Source organism: Poromitra crassiceps (genome assembly GCF_964638095.1).
Source record: "Poromitra crassiceps genome assembly, chromosome: 7".
NCBI classification, from domain to species: Eukaryota; Metazoa; Chordata; class Actinopteri; order Beryciformes; family Melamphaidae; genus Poromitra; species Poromitra crassiceps.
Window position 1 is genome coordinate 445,096 of NC_139628.1, and position 19,801 is coordinate 464,896.

Genomic DNA, 19,801 nt, shown 5'->3' on the forward strand with positions numbered 1-19,801 from the left:
GCTGTTTTTGTCTACTATGTGAAAATCTGACACCTTTTGAGTGGTGAGCATAAAGTGGAGCGCTTTGAGGGGAAGTGGTGACATGTAAGCTTGTGTTTACTTGTTGCGTGGGTTAGGGGGCACTTCTAGGAAATGCCTTTTGCTTCTATGAGACAACAGCAGCTCACATCCTTTATCACACGCCTGTGTTTCTCTGAGAGCTATATGACACAGAGAGGTATGAGAATGCTATGAAACCACACACGCATGCACACACGCACACATAAAAGTCACACCTGTCTCAAGCACATGTTTGTAAGTCTTGGAATCATAACTCATAACTAAATCATAATCTAACTCTTGTAATCAATTTCAATAATAAAATAAATAATATAAAGTAAGTATAAAGTTCAATAAATTTAAATGTGAGGAGGGTATCTGTGCCCAGGGGCCCTTTATCTCATAATCTGCCTATGATTATACCAGATGGAATTCTGGGTCAGGATCCAGTTAAATCATCACTTTGGGTGTTTGGCTCATCAATGCCCAGATCATTCTAATAATGAGAATGAATGAATAAAATACTTTCAAAGTCGGATAAGTTTCAACCAATCACTTTACCATTTTTGTTTGTCTGTTCATATGTATCCATATTGTGTCCACGAGTGTAGTAGTAGCAGTAGTAGTAGCAGTAGTCATATGGCAGTAGTACAGTACAATTCCCACACTTGTATTTACTCGGGTCCAGTGGACCCGAACACCACACAAGTGTAAATAGCCCAATATAGCTACTAGTGTGTCTATTATCACCCGTGTGCAAATAGACACTCTGTTCAAATAAAGGGGCATGCCCTCTTCAATATCTCCATATTATCTCAGCATTCTGAAGGATGCAATGCAACTCACACCTGTCTCACCTCTTCTCTCTGCTCTCATCTGGAAGGTGCTACAGGACCTTAAAGACCCACATGTCCAGGCTTAAAATCAGTTTTTATCCCAGAGCCATTACTGAACTGAACTCCATACAACACTGCCCCCGCCCACCGCCACACCCTCCCCCCAACATCACCACCATAACTTATTTTTTACTTTCTTTGATTTTATTATTTTATTGTATGTATGTACTGTATGTATGCATGTATGTACTGTATGTATGTACATGTATGTATGTATGTATCTATCCATTGTATGGCATGTATGTGTAAGACAAACTGAAATTGAGTCACTCATGCTGAGAAGCAGTGACTGAGACACTTTACCATATGTAAATATCAGTTTTAAGTTAACTGTTAAAATCCAAATATGGTTTACTGTACCACGTCTGTTTAACTGTCACGTTGAGCGGTGTAGAGCAGAGGTTCTCAAATGTTTTTTAGCCAAGGACCCCTTACAAGATAGAAAATATCCCAGGGACCCCTTCATTCTGATTTGTGATTTTGGGCTAAGCTTGTTTGGTAACGTGCTTGACTTTTAAATTGATAGGTTTGTTACATTAGAATGTAATCCATGAACCATTTTAGATTAAAAGCTTAACATATTTTCATTGTACTATGAAGCTTTTGCAAAAAAAAAGGTTTTATTTTTATTTTCCTGAAAACTTTTCACGGACCCCCTGGCAAAGTGCCCCGGACCCCCATTAAGAACCACTGGTGTAGAGGACCCAATTGCAGGACAATAGCAGGAGGCGGATGATGAGTAAACCAACAGTAACATATAATGACAGGTAACATGGACACAACACACGTGAACATACTAAATACACAGAGGGAAGTGATTAGACATGGGAAACAGCTGGGTGATTACTAACAAGACACAGACTGGAGACTAACATAAATCTGCTGGACCTCGACAGTGAAACATGAGGAAGCTGAGGGGACGAGACATAGGGACAGTCTGACAGAGTCACAATCGTGACATTAACAAATTAGTTTTGAGATGTCCCTTCTGTACTAAATGTGACGTGCACAAGTTTACACCCACCTGCAGTAGTGTTACTGTGGAGCATATTGCTCTCAGACAGTTTAGTGCAACTTCTGTGTCCTCCATAAATATGCAGTTGTATTAATTTCAATGCCAACTCTTGTGGTAACCAGGGGAGCTAGTTATGATCATTCATGTTTGCTCCTGTTTTATTGTATATATACTCTGCATGCATTGGTAATGAGTAGGTATGAATATTTTGGCTATAGCTATAGGTATAAGCTATAATGTTATAGCTTTAATCAGGGCAAGTTTTCACCAGTTCAGTACATTGTCACTGTAAAAGCGAAGCCTATTGGCAACCTTTTCAAGCTACTGTAATTTACTGAGCTAAAGGTTAAAACGGAGTATTTGGAGACCGACAGTATCAAAGTGCTGTGGGTCTTTGTACATCCATGTACAGTAGCCTATGTGTCTATTAAATTAATGTTTACTCTCCATTCATAGAAGTATCAACTTCTGTGGGAACTGAAGATACTGGTTATTCTGAAGTCAAACAACATCCGTCCATGGTCCCAACAGCATTCTGCCAGTACTGAGCAAACTGTTGGAAAAAATTGTGTATGAGCAAATTTAGCCTATTATTCTGCTAATGGTTTAATGCATATGCATATAGACCTAGTCCTAGACCTAGTCATTCCACCTGTACTGCCATGACTCAAATGTCTGATAGTTGGCTTTCCTCTATGGACAACTCAAAGCTTGTTGGTACTGTTTTACTATAGATTTTAGTGCCGCGTTTGATGTGATTGACCATGACATACAGAGAGTTTATTTTAATGGGGCGTTATCAAGCAGTAAGGCCCTTGACTGTGGGGTCCCAAGGTTATTATTCTAACTTTTTACAAATGGCATGCCTTTTGCAATAAGTAGAGCTAATTTGACAATGTATGCCGACGATTCCACTATTAATTAATACACAGGACAAGATGTTACTATCCCTTGTGCCAAAATCCGAGGAAAAACACATTTAGAAGCCCAATCCAGAATAAAACAAGCTAACAGGCTAACAAACTAATAAACAAGACACAAATCACCAGTTACCTACCCTAGCCAACAGCAGTATGAAGCATGTAATTGGGGTTTTCAAGTGGGCACTTTTCCTTCACCGACGTTTCGTTAAGTTAGGCCCACGACACCTCAAGAAGGCTTAACGGTGTAATCCAGCGTCCTGGAAACACCCCCCTCCATGCTACCACCGCACAACTGCATATTACCTCACTATCTAAGCCTAGCTATCCAGGTCGGTTCGGTATGACATTCCTGACTACACCACCACTGTCAATGATTCAGCCCTGTTGATGCGGACCGTCAATCACCAACAACAAACAATCCCACACCACCACTGTCAATGATTCAGCCCTGTTGATGCGGACCGTTAATCATGACCAACAACAAACAATCAATCTGACCTTAGCGAGCTCCCCAGCTAGCATGTTTCCTCCTTATCCACAGCCATTCACTTGCTCGTTCTGCTGCCTGAGACATGTTGCTAACTGCAAGTTTCAGGCTCCGTCCCCGAATGCCCAACTCAGTTAGTAAGGCAATAACGGACTTTGCCACAAAACCACGGCAGCCCACCTCTACAGGCCGCACTCGAGCCTTCCAACCTCGCTGCTCTGCCTCTGCTGCCATTTCAGCATACCTAGCTTTCTTGCGCTCATAAGCCTCCTCAACTCGATCTTCCCACGGGACTGTGAGTTCGATAAAATATACTCTCTTCTCTACCTCAGACCACAATAACAAGTCCGGACGTAGCCGGGTGCTAACTATATATGCTGGGATGACTAGCTGTTCATTCAAGTCAACCCTCATTTCCCAGGCTCCACCTACACTTAGCTGCCCTAACCTGTGCCTGACCTTAATTGGTCTAATCTTTTCTCCCTCACGTACAAATTTGATCTGTCTAGTCTCTTTGCTAGCAACTAGAGAATTTATTTATTTATTTATTATGCGGCTGCCACAAGTACAGAGCTTAGTCGGGTTCTGTCTAGTGAGCTTAGCATTATATTTAACTGGGTAAAATCAAATAAACCTATACTTAACATATCAAAAACAATGTGCATAATTTTCGGTTCTCATCACAGTCTGATACACAATCCCAAATTGAATTGACAGATTGAGGATCAAACCATACAACAAGTAAAGACTAGTCTGTGAAGCTTTTAGGACTATGGCTTGACTGTACACTGTCTTGGTCTGATCACATCAACAAGGTAGTTGCCAAAAGAGCGGTTGCAATAACACGCAAGTACTCTCCTTATCTCACATCATTGCTGTTTCATCAAGTCGTTTTATCTATGGTTTTATGTCATTTAGACTACTGCTCTGTAGTATGGTCATCTGCATCCAATGGTCTACTCAGTAAGCTACAAGTTGCTCAAAACAAGGCAGCTAGACTGGTCCTGGGCTGCTCACATATGGCTCATTTCCACCACATATAACAGCACAGTACAGCTCTACTCGACCTGGTCTTACTCGTCTCTACTAGACTCTGTTTCCATAGCAAGTTTACTTGCCTCCGCCCACACCTGGTCGTCATAGTGACCGCATATCTGCCCTCCGCCCATAGCCGAAGTAGGCTATAACGTATAACGTTAAAATGAAATCCATACACAGAACTTTTAAACTGTTTATGAAATACTGGCGCCTCTAAATGACCTACATGACCTACATGGGCAAATGTGACAATCGGCTAGGAGAATGGATATCACTTTGTTGTTACTCAAACTCACATGCATGCACTGCGCGGGGGACGGGAGTTGCGCTACAGGGAGAAGGGAAGCCTCTACCCCGGCGGCCTCTCACCAGGCAAGACCGCGGCTTCACTAAACCCCCGCCTCCGGCCTAGCGGAGCCAAGCCAAGCGCCTTCCCGAGGAGCGGACTTTTTCTCTCTCAAAACAATTGAAAACCACCATCATGTTAAAGCTGAGCAAGGAGATCGATTTTATTTCACCAGAGCCCGAAGGCAGCAACACAAAAGACTGATGGAAATAACATTAACAGAAGAGAAGGTAAGCCCCACTAAACTGGTATCCAGCATTGACAGTCAGTAGATACAGTAAACACAATTCTGCCTGACCAATCAGTCGTCTGCAGTGTTTTCACGCCACCGTATCGTACCCGGTTCACAGCGCTGGAACCTCAACAAAGCAGGGACCAAAACTAGCACGACTCAACCCGGGCTGTCCACGTTTTTGATCGGTGCAATGAAACAAAAAAGCGAGACGAGCTTGGCGGGGCCGCGCTGATACCAGCGGTGGAAATGGGCCAATAGGTCTAGTGTGGTTGATATGCATGCACGTCTCTCATGGCTTATTGTTGAGGAAAGACTTTCGGCCAACCTACTCATATTTTTTCATAGAGTGATTCTAACCCAGACTCCAGAATTTCTTCACAATAACATAATTTATAGTTCAAATATACATACACACTCGACCAGAAGGGCAAGTGGAGGACAGATTACTTTACCCCGACCTAGGTCTAACTACTTAAGGAAGGCTGTATTGTACAGGGCTATAGTTTCAAGGAACAGCGTACCTGGTGATATACGTTCTATCACAGGAAAGGCAGGTTTTAAAAAGAAACTTAGATTGTATTTATTTTCACACTAACTTGTATTTGATCTTATCTCGTCATACTTTGTGATGTCTGTTTTAGAGATTGAAAGTATCCGAATATTGTAGGTGATATTTTGGTCCTTGCTATTTTGTTCAATTTGATTCTACTGTAGATATACTTTTAATATTTTCTTAAAATGTTTCTTCTTTTTTATCTTTTATCTTTTCTTACTCTATGTGACATGTTTCTATTCTATGTTATTGTTTGTCTGACATGTAATGTATTTGTTGTCTTGGACCCCAGGAAGACTAGCTGACGCCTAGGCATCAGCTAATGGGGATCCTTTTTAATAAACAATAAACAATAAACATGGTAACATTAGAGCTAATGCTGCCATAACAAAATCATAGTAAATGTGTCTGTAAAGAGAAGTGTGTCAGGTCAGGCATTCAAACTAGAGAGACGTGGATTGCAAGAAAACATGAAAAGTTAAACATACATATTCCATGACACACTGTAACATTTACAGTGTTCAGCTGTGTGCATAGCTACTATGCCTGCTCATTCCAATTCAGGGTCAGGGGTGGAGCGTATCCCAGCAGGCATTGGGTGGAAGGAAGGGAAACGTGCAAAAGAGAGAAAAAATGCACAGAACTTATTTGATAGCAGAACAAATAGCAGCTTTATGTATGTGAATGAAGTGTGTTGTTCCCAGCACAAACTGCAGGGCCACTGAGACGTTTTGTTATAAGACTTTTTGCATATTGTTATATTCGTGGTGTCCACAGGGTCTGTAAGCTGTCATATTTATTATGAGGCCTGTCTCTTTAATAGCAGGCATCTATGCATTTAACTATGGTGCTCTGAGCCCCAATTGTTATATTTTAGTGGGGGGAGAGGGTCTGTACTATAACTACTATTTCTATTGGAGCTGACTCAACCAGATATCCTAATTATAAACAGAATATTAACTTGAAAATAATAACAGCGACTGGAGTGTGATTTACATATAAGATTTGAGATAGGATTAGCCCTCAGGCTCTTCTAAATTTCATCTAAAGACTACAGTAAGAGCCCTTGTATGGACCAGCCAATTTTCGTTAGGGAATCTGTGTTAGGCATTAAACTCACCTTATTTCTGCACTTTAAGTCACAGGTAGGGTCGCATGGGGCAACCTTATTATATCGGGAGCCTAGTTGTGCCAAAAACTGAGCAGTTGTTCTTTTAAAAGACAAAGTTTGACGAGAATCACCGAGGTGCCTGGAAACAGAGTCCAGACGCATGCGCACTGGCATCATTTCCTCTTCTACAGACATTCTGCAATGCATTTTAGACAGCCCCGGAATGCCTGACAGCAAAGATGTCAGAAAGATGGCAGATGTGACACATTGCTCAAATTGCCAACAACCTTTCAAAACAAAGGACCAAAACAGAAACCTTTAACATGCACTAGCCCAGAACCTTTCCCAGCAGAATCACCAAATGATGCCAGTGATTTCTCCTCCTTACTGAAGGAGGTGATTAATTCTAGGAGAGGGGGGATCGATTGTTCAGAGTTATGTAGGTATAATATTACGTCGTCGGCGCACAAACTGATACGCGCCTCAATACCTCCGACCTTCAGGCCTACAATACCTGGATGACCACGTATTTTTAAGGCAAGGGGCTCGAGCGCAACGGCGAAGAGTGCCGGCGAGAGAGGGCAACCCTGCTGGACCGAACAAAATAATGGAAACCTGGTTGACTTATTGCCATTGGTTATAACTGAACATATTGGACTAGTATATAGAGCTTTACCCAGGATATAAATGACTCGCCAAACCCTGCAGTGACTGGAACATATAAGGCGCCACTCAACCTGATCGAACGCCTTCTGTGCGTCGAGTGATAAAATCGCTGCACCACTGGTCTGGTCTTACTGTGATCTGCATACATGAAGAAGGAGAACCTATGCGGGATGAACCCTGTCTGGTCAGGATGAATAATGGATGACAAATGTTTATTTAGCCGGTTGGCCAGCGTTTTTGTGACTACCTTCCTGTCAAAATTCTGGAGCGCTATGGGTCTGTAGCTGGCTGGGTCTGCTTCCTCCTTCCCCTAAGATGAGAGAGATGTTGGCCTCATACAGTGTTTTAGGCAGGATTTTGTCCTTAGAGATAGATGTCATTCTGAGGAGGAGTGGGGTGAGAATGTCATGAGAATTTCTTATAAAATTTAGAACCGAATCCATCCGGCCCAGCTGCTTTGCATGGTGGAAATGATTGAATGGCTGAAGTTATTTTTTCCAACGTGAAATCAGACTCTAAGTCCTCTCTGGCAGCATCACTAAGTTTGGGTGTTTCAAGAGGGTCAAAAAAGTCATTCAGATCAGATTGAGCGGCACCCCCCCCCTCCCTTTTTAATAGATCATATTAATCAAAGGAGGTTAATCAATTTGTTTGAACAGAAAACAACACTTTTGTGTGCTTTATACACCTTTCGAGTGTTGAGTGGAGGGCTTTGAGGGGAAGCGGTGACCACTTCCTCATGCTGTCCACATTGGGTATCTTGTTCTCCTGGCCGACCCTCCATGATGTGTATGAGATCAGTCCGTTTACACAACTTTCTTCTTCCCCCTCCTCACCCCAATCCTCACCATGTCAGCCTCTGATGTCACTTTATTTGAAACACTGATGGTGATCTGATGTCATGACGTATACTTACCTTATGCAACAATTACATGTATTTTCTGCACCTGCTATCCTACATGTGTCTAGGTCTAGGTCAAACTAAACATTGTTTTGTGAGCTCTTCCAATAAAGAGGAAGGAAGCAGCGATTGTCTAAACTCATAGAAGGAGAAGTTGGACAAACACGCTGGCATGAAACGTCATTTCTTTCTCCTCGCAGCTCTCTGTCTCTCTCTTCCTGCACAGAGGTCTTAAGCTCACTCTGTAGGAAGTGGAACAGTTAGTCGGAAGCAGAGAGACAGAGTGGAGCTGAGCTGGATGTGAGGATGGGGTGCACCTGGCTCTGTGTGCTCCTGTTATTCTGTGAGTACAACACTGACTTTCTGGGCTCTATCTTCCCCCTGGCCTTAGGTGCTTAAGTGGCATTAAACGCAAAAAAAACACGCTTTGCGCCTGCCTACCCGTGACTCGGGAAGATAGCGTCATGTTTTTATGCCTCAAAATGCGCTTTACGCTGAAGAGGCGTCGCACAGTGCCAGAATAGGCCAGAATGGGCGTTTCTCCCTTAAATACCAGCCTAAAGCGATCTTCCCAACTGGCGTTAATTTTGCGCTTAGCGCTTTTCAAAACCAGGCCTTATTCAGTGCGCCGGCCCCGGGGATGCACCCACGGCGTTATTCAATCACTCTTTCTGCCGCTATCTCACTCTCTCTCCCCTCTCTCTCTCACTCCTAATGTGGGATATTATTAACATACAAACCCACTGTTTTTAAAGTCATATGCTTTGAAACTTATGGATCTGGTGAAATTTAAAACTGCACAAATAATATACAAAGCAAGAAATAATTTACATCCTGGCAACATTCAAAAAATGTTCCTCGACAGAGAGGGGGGGTATAATTTAAGGGGGAAACTTAATCTGAAGCAACGCTATGTTCGCACCAGTATTAAAAGTATGTGCATCTCAATTTGTGGGGTGACTTTGTGGAACAGTCTGGATGAAGAGATTAAAATTAGTAAAAATATTGCACAGTTTAAAAATAGATACAGAAACTGCATTTTGGGTAAATATAGAAATGAGGAGGGGAGTGCAATGCACAATCATCTTAATAGTGTCGGCTTTTCTATAAAAATGGGTTAGATACTTACATTCATGAATGAATACGGTTGTTGATTGAGTAACTGTGTTATAATGTTGATAATTATCTATGTAAATTTAGTCTCGTTATGACGAACTCTGGAACAGAGTATATTAGAGAATAGGGGTAGGACTAGACAAGCATCTGCTTCCTCCTACTCCTTTTCAGACATGACCATTTGATTAGTTATTTTGTTTTTTTTTGTCTGTTTTTATTTCTTATTTTATTTTATTATATATGTGTACATGTATATTTCCTTTTTTTAACGTTCAAAATACATTTTCACTCATTCATTCACTCCCTCTCTCTCGCGCGTCAATTTCTGCCCCTATAGCGCACGGCAAGCTGGTTTGGTTATGAAATATGATTATTAATAATTATGGATTATTAATATTCATAAGTGTATGAGATTTGACAGAAAATATTGTATTCTCTGTAAGATTCGGGGCACCAGCGTGCAAGGCCACACACCTGTCTAAAAGTCAAGTTATGACTATTTTAGACACCAAACCAAATTATCATATTAGTCTCATAATGATATAATGTACATTGTACTGTTAATTGAAGGGTTAAAGTCCGTAAGCTTCTGTCACAGATTTCCACAGATAAAATACCTCATGAATAATAACCAAGATTCATAGAATAATGTAAAAATATTTAATTAATCACAATATCAATGGACATGATTGAAATGTCAGTTCATTGCTCTAATTCTACAAATGAATCTATAGCGAATAAACATTACATCAAATGTGTGTGTGTGTGTGTGTGTGTGTGTGTGTGTGTGTGTGTGTGTGTGTGAGTATGTGTATGTTAATTAGCATTTGTGTGTGTGTGTGTGTGTGTGTGTGTGTGTGTGTGTGTGTGTGTGTGTGTGTGTGGGGGGGGGTGTGTGTGGGTGTCAGAGAGAGAGAGAAGGAGGGGGAGAGAGGAGGCCTCCTCAAAACGCACTTTTACTCCTTGGCCTTCGCTGCCATGTAGGATGCTGATTTTATGACCCATGAGTTGCTTTTATATTTTGTCTTTTGTTTTTGTTTTTGTTTTTGTTTTGTTTTTATGCTTTTTATTAATTTTGTTTTTATATATTTTACGCAATGTATTTTATTATGTTTTATTCATTTTATTCATTTTATTCATTTTATTCATTTTATTCATTTTAGTAATTTTATTCATTTTATTCATTTTATTCATTTTATTCATTTTATTCATTTTACTCATTTTATTCTTTTTATTCATTTTATCATTTTATTGATTTGATCTGATTTAATTGATTTATTGTTTTTAGCTGATTGCTCTTCAGTACCCTGTACAGCACTTTGGTCCTCCTCTGGTTGTTTTAAAGCGCTTTATAAATAAAGTTGGATTGGATTGGATTGGAGAAGAGGAGTGGTTCGTCAAGTTGTCTCTGTGATGTCATCACAGAGGTGGCTGGGGGGCGGACTGACACCGCCTCCTTTCCAACATGGCGGTTTTGCCAAATTTTAAGGAAGAGAGAGAGAGGAAGAGAGAGCGAGAGAGAACACACTGATGGCAAGTTGAGAGCAAACCGATCAAGTTCCTTACAGGTCATTAACAGTGTGCAATACATTCGACCTCAGCATACATGAAAATGTAATTACCCCTAACTCTGCCCAGAACCGGAAACCATGAACCTTACTTCAGTTCCTCTCAGCTGAGTGAAACGCATCCTTGTTTGGGAAGGTTTCTCTGTGCGGCATCTCTAGGGCGCCTGTAGAGAGGATGGCGTTGGTTTTCGGAAGCGGTGCGGCAGGAGTGTCTGATGGGGTTCAGTCGATGTCTTGGGCTGGTGTGCGGTTCTCTCTGTCAGTTGTCTGCTGCTTTGGGTCCCTCTCTGTGGCTGGTTGCAAGCCACGGTCTGTCTTTTGCATCTTTCCCCCTACGTGCGGTGCGCTTGGAGGGGAAACGCAGTGTTGTTGAGGAAAGGCTGTGTTGCTGGCTCCTCCTTGTCGGCTGAGTGGTCTGCTCGCGGTACGTTCTTGTTGGACTCATGGCCTCCCCTTGCAGCCGATTTCTGCCCTGGTGCTGCTGTCCTGATCTGTTTCAGGCCTAGGTGCTGGCCGAGGGGGCAGAGATGGGGTGGGGGGGGTATGTGCTGGCTTGCTGGCTGATCCTCCCCCTTCAAGACATTCTGCAAGACTGCTAAGAGATTAGTTTCCAAGCAGTTTTGTTACTGTATGGGGAACATGACAAAGGATTCTCATTGGCCTCTCATGTGTCTTTGGTGATGGTTATGGCCAATGATAGCGTTCTGTGAGTTGGAATGTGCTCAGCTTACTCTGTAAGGTGAGGCTTAGGGCAAAGGGGGTTTATGGTTATGTTATCTTGCTGTGGGGACAATGTCTTGATTAGGTTAAGGGTAGACAATGCCCTACTCCCTTTGAAGCTCACCCCCCTGCTGAGTCGGGGAGTGAGTTGTCCTCGGGAGACAGTAACAAAATAACCATTTGTCTTCTCTCATAGAGGTTTCTTGGCTAGAGGAAAGCATGTTAAGCCATATGTTCATTACAGTTCATATTTTGATATTGTACAGTCCACATTGTGTCCATCACAACAGTAGGCCACACCACAGAATGACAGCACCATCACTATTTTGGGGGAAAGTCCAGTAATTTATATGGCACTAGGCAGGCACAATGACCGATGAAAAAAAAGTTGTTATACCGTAGTTTTGAGCCCCTGTCATTCAGAGGCTGTTTCATCATCATACCTGTCTGCCGTGCAGAGGGGGAGAAGAAAAGGCAGTGAGAGAAAATGATGTCCAAACCTTCACCAATCTAATCTCATCATGACATCGAGGAATAGGCTATATTTCTCTAGCCGATGCGTTTAGAACATTATTATCACTTTGCTCTTGCTACAGTATAGTGTAGCGTATGCTTGCTGTATTTAAACTGCCATGAGATTTGTTTGAGGAGCATACTGTATGGAGACAGACGGGGATGAAAGTTGGCAGAGAGGGAGGGGGGGAGCTCAGAGCATTTTGGTCGCGGGGGGCTTCAGGGCTTTTCTGACCGGACTGGATCGCTCCGTGGAATCGGAGCTTGAAAGGGAAGAATGTAATTGGTTTACTGCACATCACCAATGGCAGTAACCAATAATTCTACGCTTAAAAGGCATGGTTAAATGGTTAGCGCCGGCTTTAGCGCCAAGGACAAATTAGGGAATGCGCCCACTAAAAAGGGGCCAGGCCTTAAACGCTAATTTAAAGCCCCATTCAGCAAGTTTTCCAAGTTTTGCTATTGGGGAAACTGCGCCCTCTGCGTGCAATAGTATCGATAACGATATCACCTTCAAAGTCAACAAAACACCGCGCCAGAAAGCTCTATGTACATGTTGTGACATCGGGTACTCACCACATGATGAAATAATAATCCATAGTTCCGTGAAACATCATTTTCGTAGCAAATCCGAATCGAATTACTTCCTGGTTTTCAGGAATACAACGCTGCCACTGTAGAGCGCATGCGCACATTTTTTTTTTTTTTATTGCCACGGGACGTGGCAGACAAACTGCTTAGTCCCAGGGCTGGCCAATGGAGTGCGGTGTGGGATAAATAAAGGCGAGAGTCCTCCCTATTACAAGTCAATCTACCATGTCCTATGACTAAAAAGCACTTGTATTACAGTAAAAAATGTCAAAAATCTTACTGATTGGGGCTTTAAGGCCAGGGGGAAGATAGTGTTCCAATAGTGCAGAATGACATGATGTGGTGGAAATGTGATGGAAAAATTGCTGAAATGCCCTGCTGATCCATCAATAATGAGATATCCGTTTCAAGTGTTTTTAGGAGGTTTTTATTCTACAATAACATCTGTGCACAGAGGTCTCCCCGACCACGTTGTCAGGCAGGAGCCCCGAATCATCGTTTACAACACATCATATACTGAAACTATGACACCCGCCCCCCACCCTGGAGGGTAGTACTTTTCCACTTCATTCAACCTCTCTCCAACTCAGTATATTTCCATGACGTCAATAGTTAATCTGATGTTCACAAGACACAACACTCCACGTCTATTCACCCAAAACAAGATACATGTTCTCCCTGTACAGCAATATTCTGCAATGATGAAGAACATAGTTCACAAAATACATCCAATCAATAAGCACTCAATCAATAATTTGCTATCACAGAAAGAACACAGCATCAGTCGTTTGTCTAATGTCTTTGTCACTGCAGTTTGAATCAATATGTGTCAATATATTGATGTAACTCAAGCTGTTTTAACTTTGTTGATTGTCATTTTGACAGTTTGATAGTGTCTGATGAGCTTTCAATCTTTCTTTCAGTGATGAGTACACTCCTCTACCAAGGACACACGCAAGGTGAGGACAGACTTTTCTCTATTTTTTTTATCTATTCATTCACTCAAGATGAATCGCCCTATTATCCTGTATTGCTTCCTCTTCCTATCTCTAAATTTTCCATACATATCATTTCACTGTATGTTTCTGCACAACTTGACTAAGTTTGTCGCATCATATATTGCTCAAAACAAAGATATTAACAGGATTGTTTTCCTTCTTCTAATTGTGTAGTGCTGTGTGTTTGTGTAGTGATAACAGATGCTGTGCTGACAGCGGACCGCAATTTGAGAGGTCCTGACCTAAGTTCTACATCCTGTCATGTTTTAATTCTGAGAAACTTCATTCCAACAGCTAAACCCAGGTCTGTCCTCACGGTCTCTCCTGAGTGGCTGAGTCCTGGAGCCTCAGTAACTCTGAGCTGTGAGGTTAAAACCTCATCTGCAGGATGGAGGTTCTACTGGTACAAGGCTGTTCCCAAAATATCAGACAACTCCTACACCTATGAGCTGCTGCCTGGTAGCAACGATGGCACTGCAGAGGGTTCCTACATCCTTCATGGACCCACACACACAGGAGGATATATGTGTAGAGCTGGGAGAGGAGAGCCAGTGGTTTACACTGATGACAGTCGACCTAAGTTTATCTGGTCTGGAGGTGAATGTGTTTCATTCATTCATTCATTCATTCATTCATTCATTCATTCATTCATTCATTCATTCATTCATTCATTCATGGGCGAGCCACCTGCCCATATAGCCAGCCTACAAATTAGCCTACTACCACTCACTCACTCACTCACTCACTCACTCAGTCACTCACTCAAGTTGCATTATTATCTTTAAATATGTCATAATATCTCTGCTGTCAGTTTGACCTCTGATTGTGTTTTGTCTTTCAGATCATCGCTCATCAGCTTCTGTCACAGTGAGTCCCAACAGAATGCAGCACTTCTCCTCTGAGTTTGTCTCTCTGAGCTGTGAGGGAAACTCTACTGAGTGGACAGTGAAGCTGGTTATATATGGATCCCTGTACCGCTGTTCATCTTGGGGCTCAATGAGTGGATCCAAATGCAACATCAGCATACAGTATACTGCAGTGTATTGGTGTGAGTCTGGATCAGGAGAGTTCAGCAATGCAGTCAACATCACTGTACACGGTGCGTTTCAATTACTTTTACTTTTTTTTTTACATTCAATTAAGTCATTCATCATTTCATGTGGACAAGTTTGAGAGACGGAAAGAGTAGTGACGTTTTTCACTCGGGTAGAAAGACATTGAGAGGTGAGTCATCAAGTGAGATCTAGGGAAGAGACTCTGAGTTAACCTTGTGAGACAGCTGATTCACAAGATCACGATCACAATAAATCCATCTTTCCACACTGCCAGATATGCATTTGAATCTGTCCCAGCAGTGGGTCTGGACCAATCAGTATGAGGCAGCTTCAGGTGGGATTTAAGTGTGACCAGAGCCGTATAATAGAAGAGTTGCGACATCTCCATTCACTCCAATGGACCAGTTTTTTACCTCACAAACGTTGCCGGAAGTAAGGTTCTAGATTAAGCATCGCTCTCGAGTTGCACCACAATGGACCATTTGTGATGTACTTTGAAATGGTCAAACGTTAAAGAATCAAATTGTATATTATCAGCTTTATTTTATGCATTCAAACGTAGCGCGAGCCTCCTTCCTGGCTGTTCATTGGCTACACGTGACGCATTTTGGACCGCCGCTGGCACTACTCTCTTTTACTAGATTGTTCTGGGTGTAACGACAGCAATAAGCGAGTCAGTGATAGACAGATTGTTCATCCAAACACCTGCCAGGTATTTTTATGAAAGCGCCCGCCCTTCCTATAATAAAATTGCCTTAGCAGGAGGGCGGACGGTGTCTGTCTGTCAGTCACGATTTGCGTCACGTTTTGTGTCAGCAATGTGACAGATTGGGCCACCCCCACCACGATACGATATCGATACTGATACCGATATCATGGTGGTACCTGATATCGATATCGACACCCCGATAACGATACCGATATCAATATCGGGTATCAATACCATTATCAGATTCATATTATATTATACTGTATATTTGGGACAACGTAAAGTAAAATGTATGTTGTTGGGGCAGCGTCCAAGCAGTGCATGTACTGTAATACACTCACAAGAGCTATAGGTTCTACATCATGTCATGTTTTAATTCTGAGAAACCTTCTTTCCAACAGCTAAACCCAGGTCTGTCCTCACAGTCTCTCCTGAGTGGCTGAGTCCTGGAGCCTCAGTAACTCTGAGCTGTGAGGTTAAAACCTCATCTGCAGGATGGAGGTTCTACTGGTACAAGGCTGTTCCCAAAATATCAGACAACTCCTACACCTATGAGCTGCTGCCTGGTAGCAACGATGGCACTGCAGAGGGTTCCTACATCCTTCATGGACCCACACACACAGGAGGATATATGTGTAGAGCTGGGAGAGGAGAGCCACTGTTTTACACTTATGACAGTCAACGTACGTTTATCTGGTCTGGAGGTGAGTGTGTTTCATTCATTCATTCATTCATTCATTCATGGGCGAGCCACCTGCCCATATAGTCAGCCTAGAAATTAGCCTACTACTACTCACTCACTCACTCACTCACACACACACACACACACACACACACACACACACACACACACACACACACACACACACACACACACACACACACACACACACATTGCTGTGTGGGTGAAAAGTTGCATTATTATCTTTAAATATGTCATAATATCTTGGCTGTCAGTTTGACCTCTGTGTTTTGTCTTTCAGATCATCGCTCATCAGCTTCTGTCACAGTGAGTCCCAACAGAACGCAGCACTTCTCCTCTGAGTTTGTCTCTCTGAGCTGTGAGGGAAACTCTACTGAGTGGACAGTGAAGCTGTTTACTAAGGGAGGATCCCTGTACCACTGTTCATACTGGGGCTCAATGACTGGATCCAAATGCAACATCAGCATACAGTATACTGCAGTGTACTGGTGTGAGTCTGGATCAGGAGAGTTCAGCAACGCAGTCAACATCACTGTACACGGTGCGTTTCAATTACTATGACTTTTATTTTATCTTTAAATATCTCATAATATCTCTGCTGTCAGTTTGACCTCTGATTGTGTTTTGACTTTCAGATGGTGGCTCATCAGCTTCTGTCACAGTGAGTCCCAACAGAACGCAGCACTTCTACAAAGACACTGTCTCTCTGAGCTGTGAGGGAAACTCTACTGAGTGGACAGTGAAGCTGTTTACATATTATGGATCCCTGTACCACTGTTCATATTGGGGCTCAATGACTGGATCCAAATGCAACATCACCATACAGTATACTGCAGTGTACTGGTGTGAGTCTGGATCAGGAGAGTTCAGCAACGCAGTCAACATCACTGTACACGGTGCGTTTCAATTACTTTTACTTTTTTTACATTCAATGAAGTCATTCATCATTTTATATGGACATGTTTGAGAGATGGAAAGAGTAGTGACGTTTTTCACTTAGGTAGAAAGACATTGAGAGGTGAGACATCAAGTAAGATCCAGGGAGGAGACTCTGAGCCCTATCTTCCCAAAAGCGGTAATTTAGCATTTGCGCTCATTTAACAATGCAAATTGGGGGCGGGCACAAGCGCATGCCTGTTATAATTGTAGGCGTGCCACATGCCAAAGCAGGCGTTTCAGCGCTAAAATGTGGGGATAGATGGTATTATCCTATCGTCAGCAGCGCGCAATTACTTTGCGCTAAGAGCTTTGAAAAGGACCTCTTACTCGCTAAATACCTCGCTGCGCTGGAGCGCACCATAATCTCCGCGCAGCGCAGAAACGTCATTACGCACGGACGTGCCACCCCAGTAGCCTACATCAAATTCTGCTGCTAAAATTGGGTAACCAGCAGATTATTCGGTGAGGCAATCAACTATAATTCACTGATAAACTTTTATCACATCGCAAGGAGGGGTATGGTAAATGAATTGAGAAAACTTGTACATTGTAGCCTACTTGCAATAGGCTATTCACCTGCACCTGCTATAACCCGGAGGGTCGTTGGCATCACAGCCGATCTGGCACAAGCCTCGGCACGAGTCGAGTTTTAATTGAGTCCACTGTAAATCCTCCAATCTTTTCTTTTGTCTCCGCCGTTCACCCACTGCAAACACGTTTCTATTGTCCCACCCCAGTCAACAAAATAACCCGAATTACATCAAAACTCAGAAGTTTTTAACAGGTATAGGATGTGATGGTGTTGTTATGAGATAGGGATAATATATACAGTCAATAGGCCTACAGTACACCTATCCAAATTACGCATGGGGAGAATTACAGCATGCCTCACGCAAACTGTATTACATGGACAGTAAGACGGGAATCTGGTTTGATTGATCTAACGCCCAGGCATTGCCAGACCACACCTGTGAATAATTCTGGTGGTTGAAACCGCCCAAATCCCGGTTGCGGCGTGCAATAAATGATTTGGCACACCTCTAATCTGCGTTTGCGCCCGTTGTTGTGACGAGTTATGCTTCCCTGCACCACCATGCATCGCCACCATATTTTGGGGCTGTTGTAACTTAAAGACAGGAGGGTCACATCTACCCAAACAATTATATAATTTTTAAACAGTTATGTTTCTGTATAAATCATTACAATATGTTCCCATGAGGTGGAGATGCGTTTTGCTGCTGCCTGGCGGGGGTGCAAAAATCGGCATAACACCTGGACAGCGGACTGCAATATTCCCTGCTTTAAGGCATGCACAAACAGGTGCGGAGCGCTAATAGGGGATATCGCCTGTACCAAGATAGGGCCCTCTGAGTTAACCTTGTGAGACAGCTGGATTCACACGATCACACAAGAAATCCATCTTTCCACACTGCCAGATATGCATTTGAATCTGTCCAAGCAGTGGGCCTGGACCAATCAGTATTGAGGCAGCTGCAGGTGGCATTTAGGTGTGACCAGAGCCGTATAATAGAAGCGTTGCGACATCTCCATTCACTCCAATGGACCAGTTTGTTTACCTCACAAAAGTTGCCGGAAGTAAGGTTCTAGATTAAGCATCGCTGTCGAGTTGCACCACAATGGACAGTTTGTGATGTACTTTGAAAGGGTCAAACGTTTAAAGAATCAAATTGTATATTATCAGCTTTATTTTATGCAATCAAACGTAGCGCGAGCCTCCTTCCTGGCTGTTCATTGGCTACACGTCACGCATTTTGGACCGCGGCTGGCGCTACTCTCTTTTACTAGATTGTTCTGGGTGTGAGGACAGCAAGAACCAGTGATAGACAGATTGTTCATCCAATCACCTGCCAGGTATTTTTATGAAAGCGCCCGCCCTTCCTATAATAAAATTGCCATGGCGGAAGGGTGGACGGTGTCTGTCTGTCACGTTGCGTCACGTTTTGTGTCAGCAATGTGACAGATTGGGCCAATACGATATCGATACTGATACCGATATCACGGTGGTACCTGATATCGATATGGACACCGTGATATCGATACCGATATCAATATCGGGTATCAATACAGATATCAGATTCATATTATATTATACTGTATATTTGGGACAACGTAAAGTAAAATGTTTGTTGTAGGGGCAGCGTCCAAGCAGTGCATGTAATACACTCACAAGAGCTATAGGTTCTACATCATGTCATGTTTTAATTCTGAGAAACCTTCTTTCCAACAGCTAAACCCAGGTCTGTCCTCACAGTCTCTCCTGAGTGGCTGAGTCCTGGAGCCTCAGTAACTCTGAGCTGTGAGGTTAAAACTTCATCTGCAGGATGGAGGTTCTACTGGTACAAGGCTGTTCCCAAACTATCAGACAACTCCTACACCTATGAGCTGCTATCTGGTAGCAACGGTGGCACTGCAGAGCGTTCCTACATCCTTCATGGACCCACACACACAGGAGGATATATGTGTAGAGCTGGGAGAGGAGAACCAGTGTTTTACACTGATGACAGTCAACCTAAGTTTATCTGGTCTGGAGGTGAGCGTGTTTCATTCATTCATTCATTCATTCTGCCCATATAGCCAGCCTGCAAGTTAGCCTACTACTCACTCGCTCATAATTACTGTGTGGGTGAAAAGTTGCATTATTATCTTTAAATATGTCAT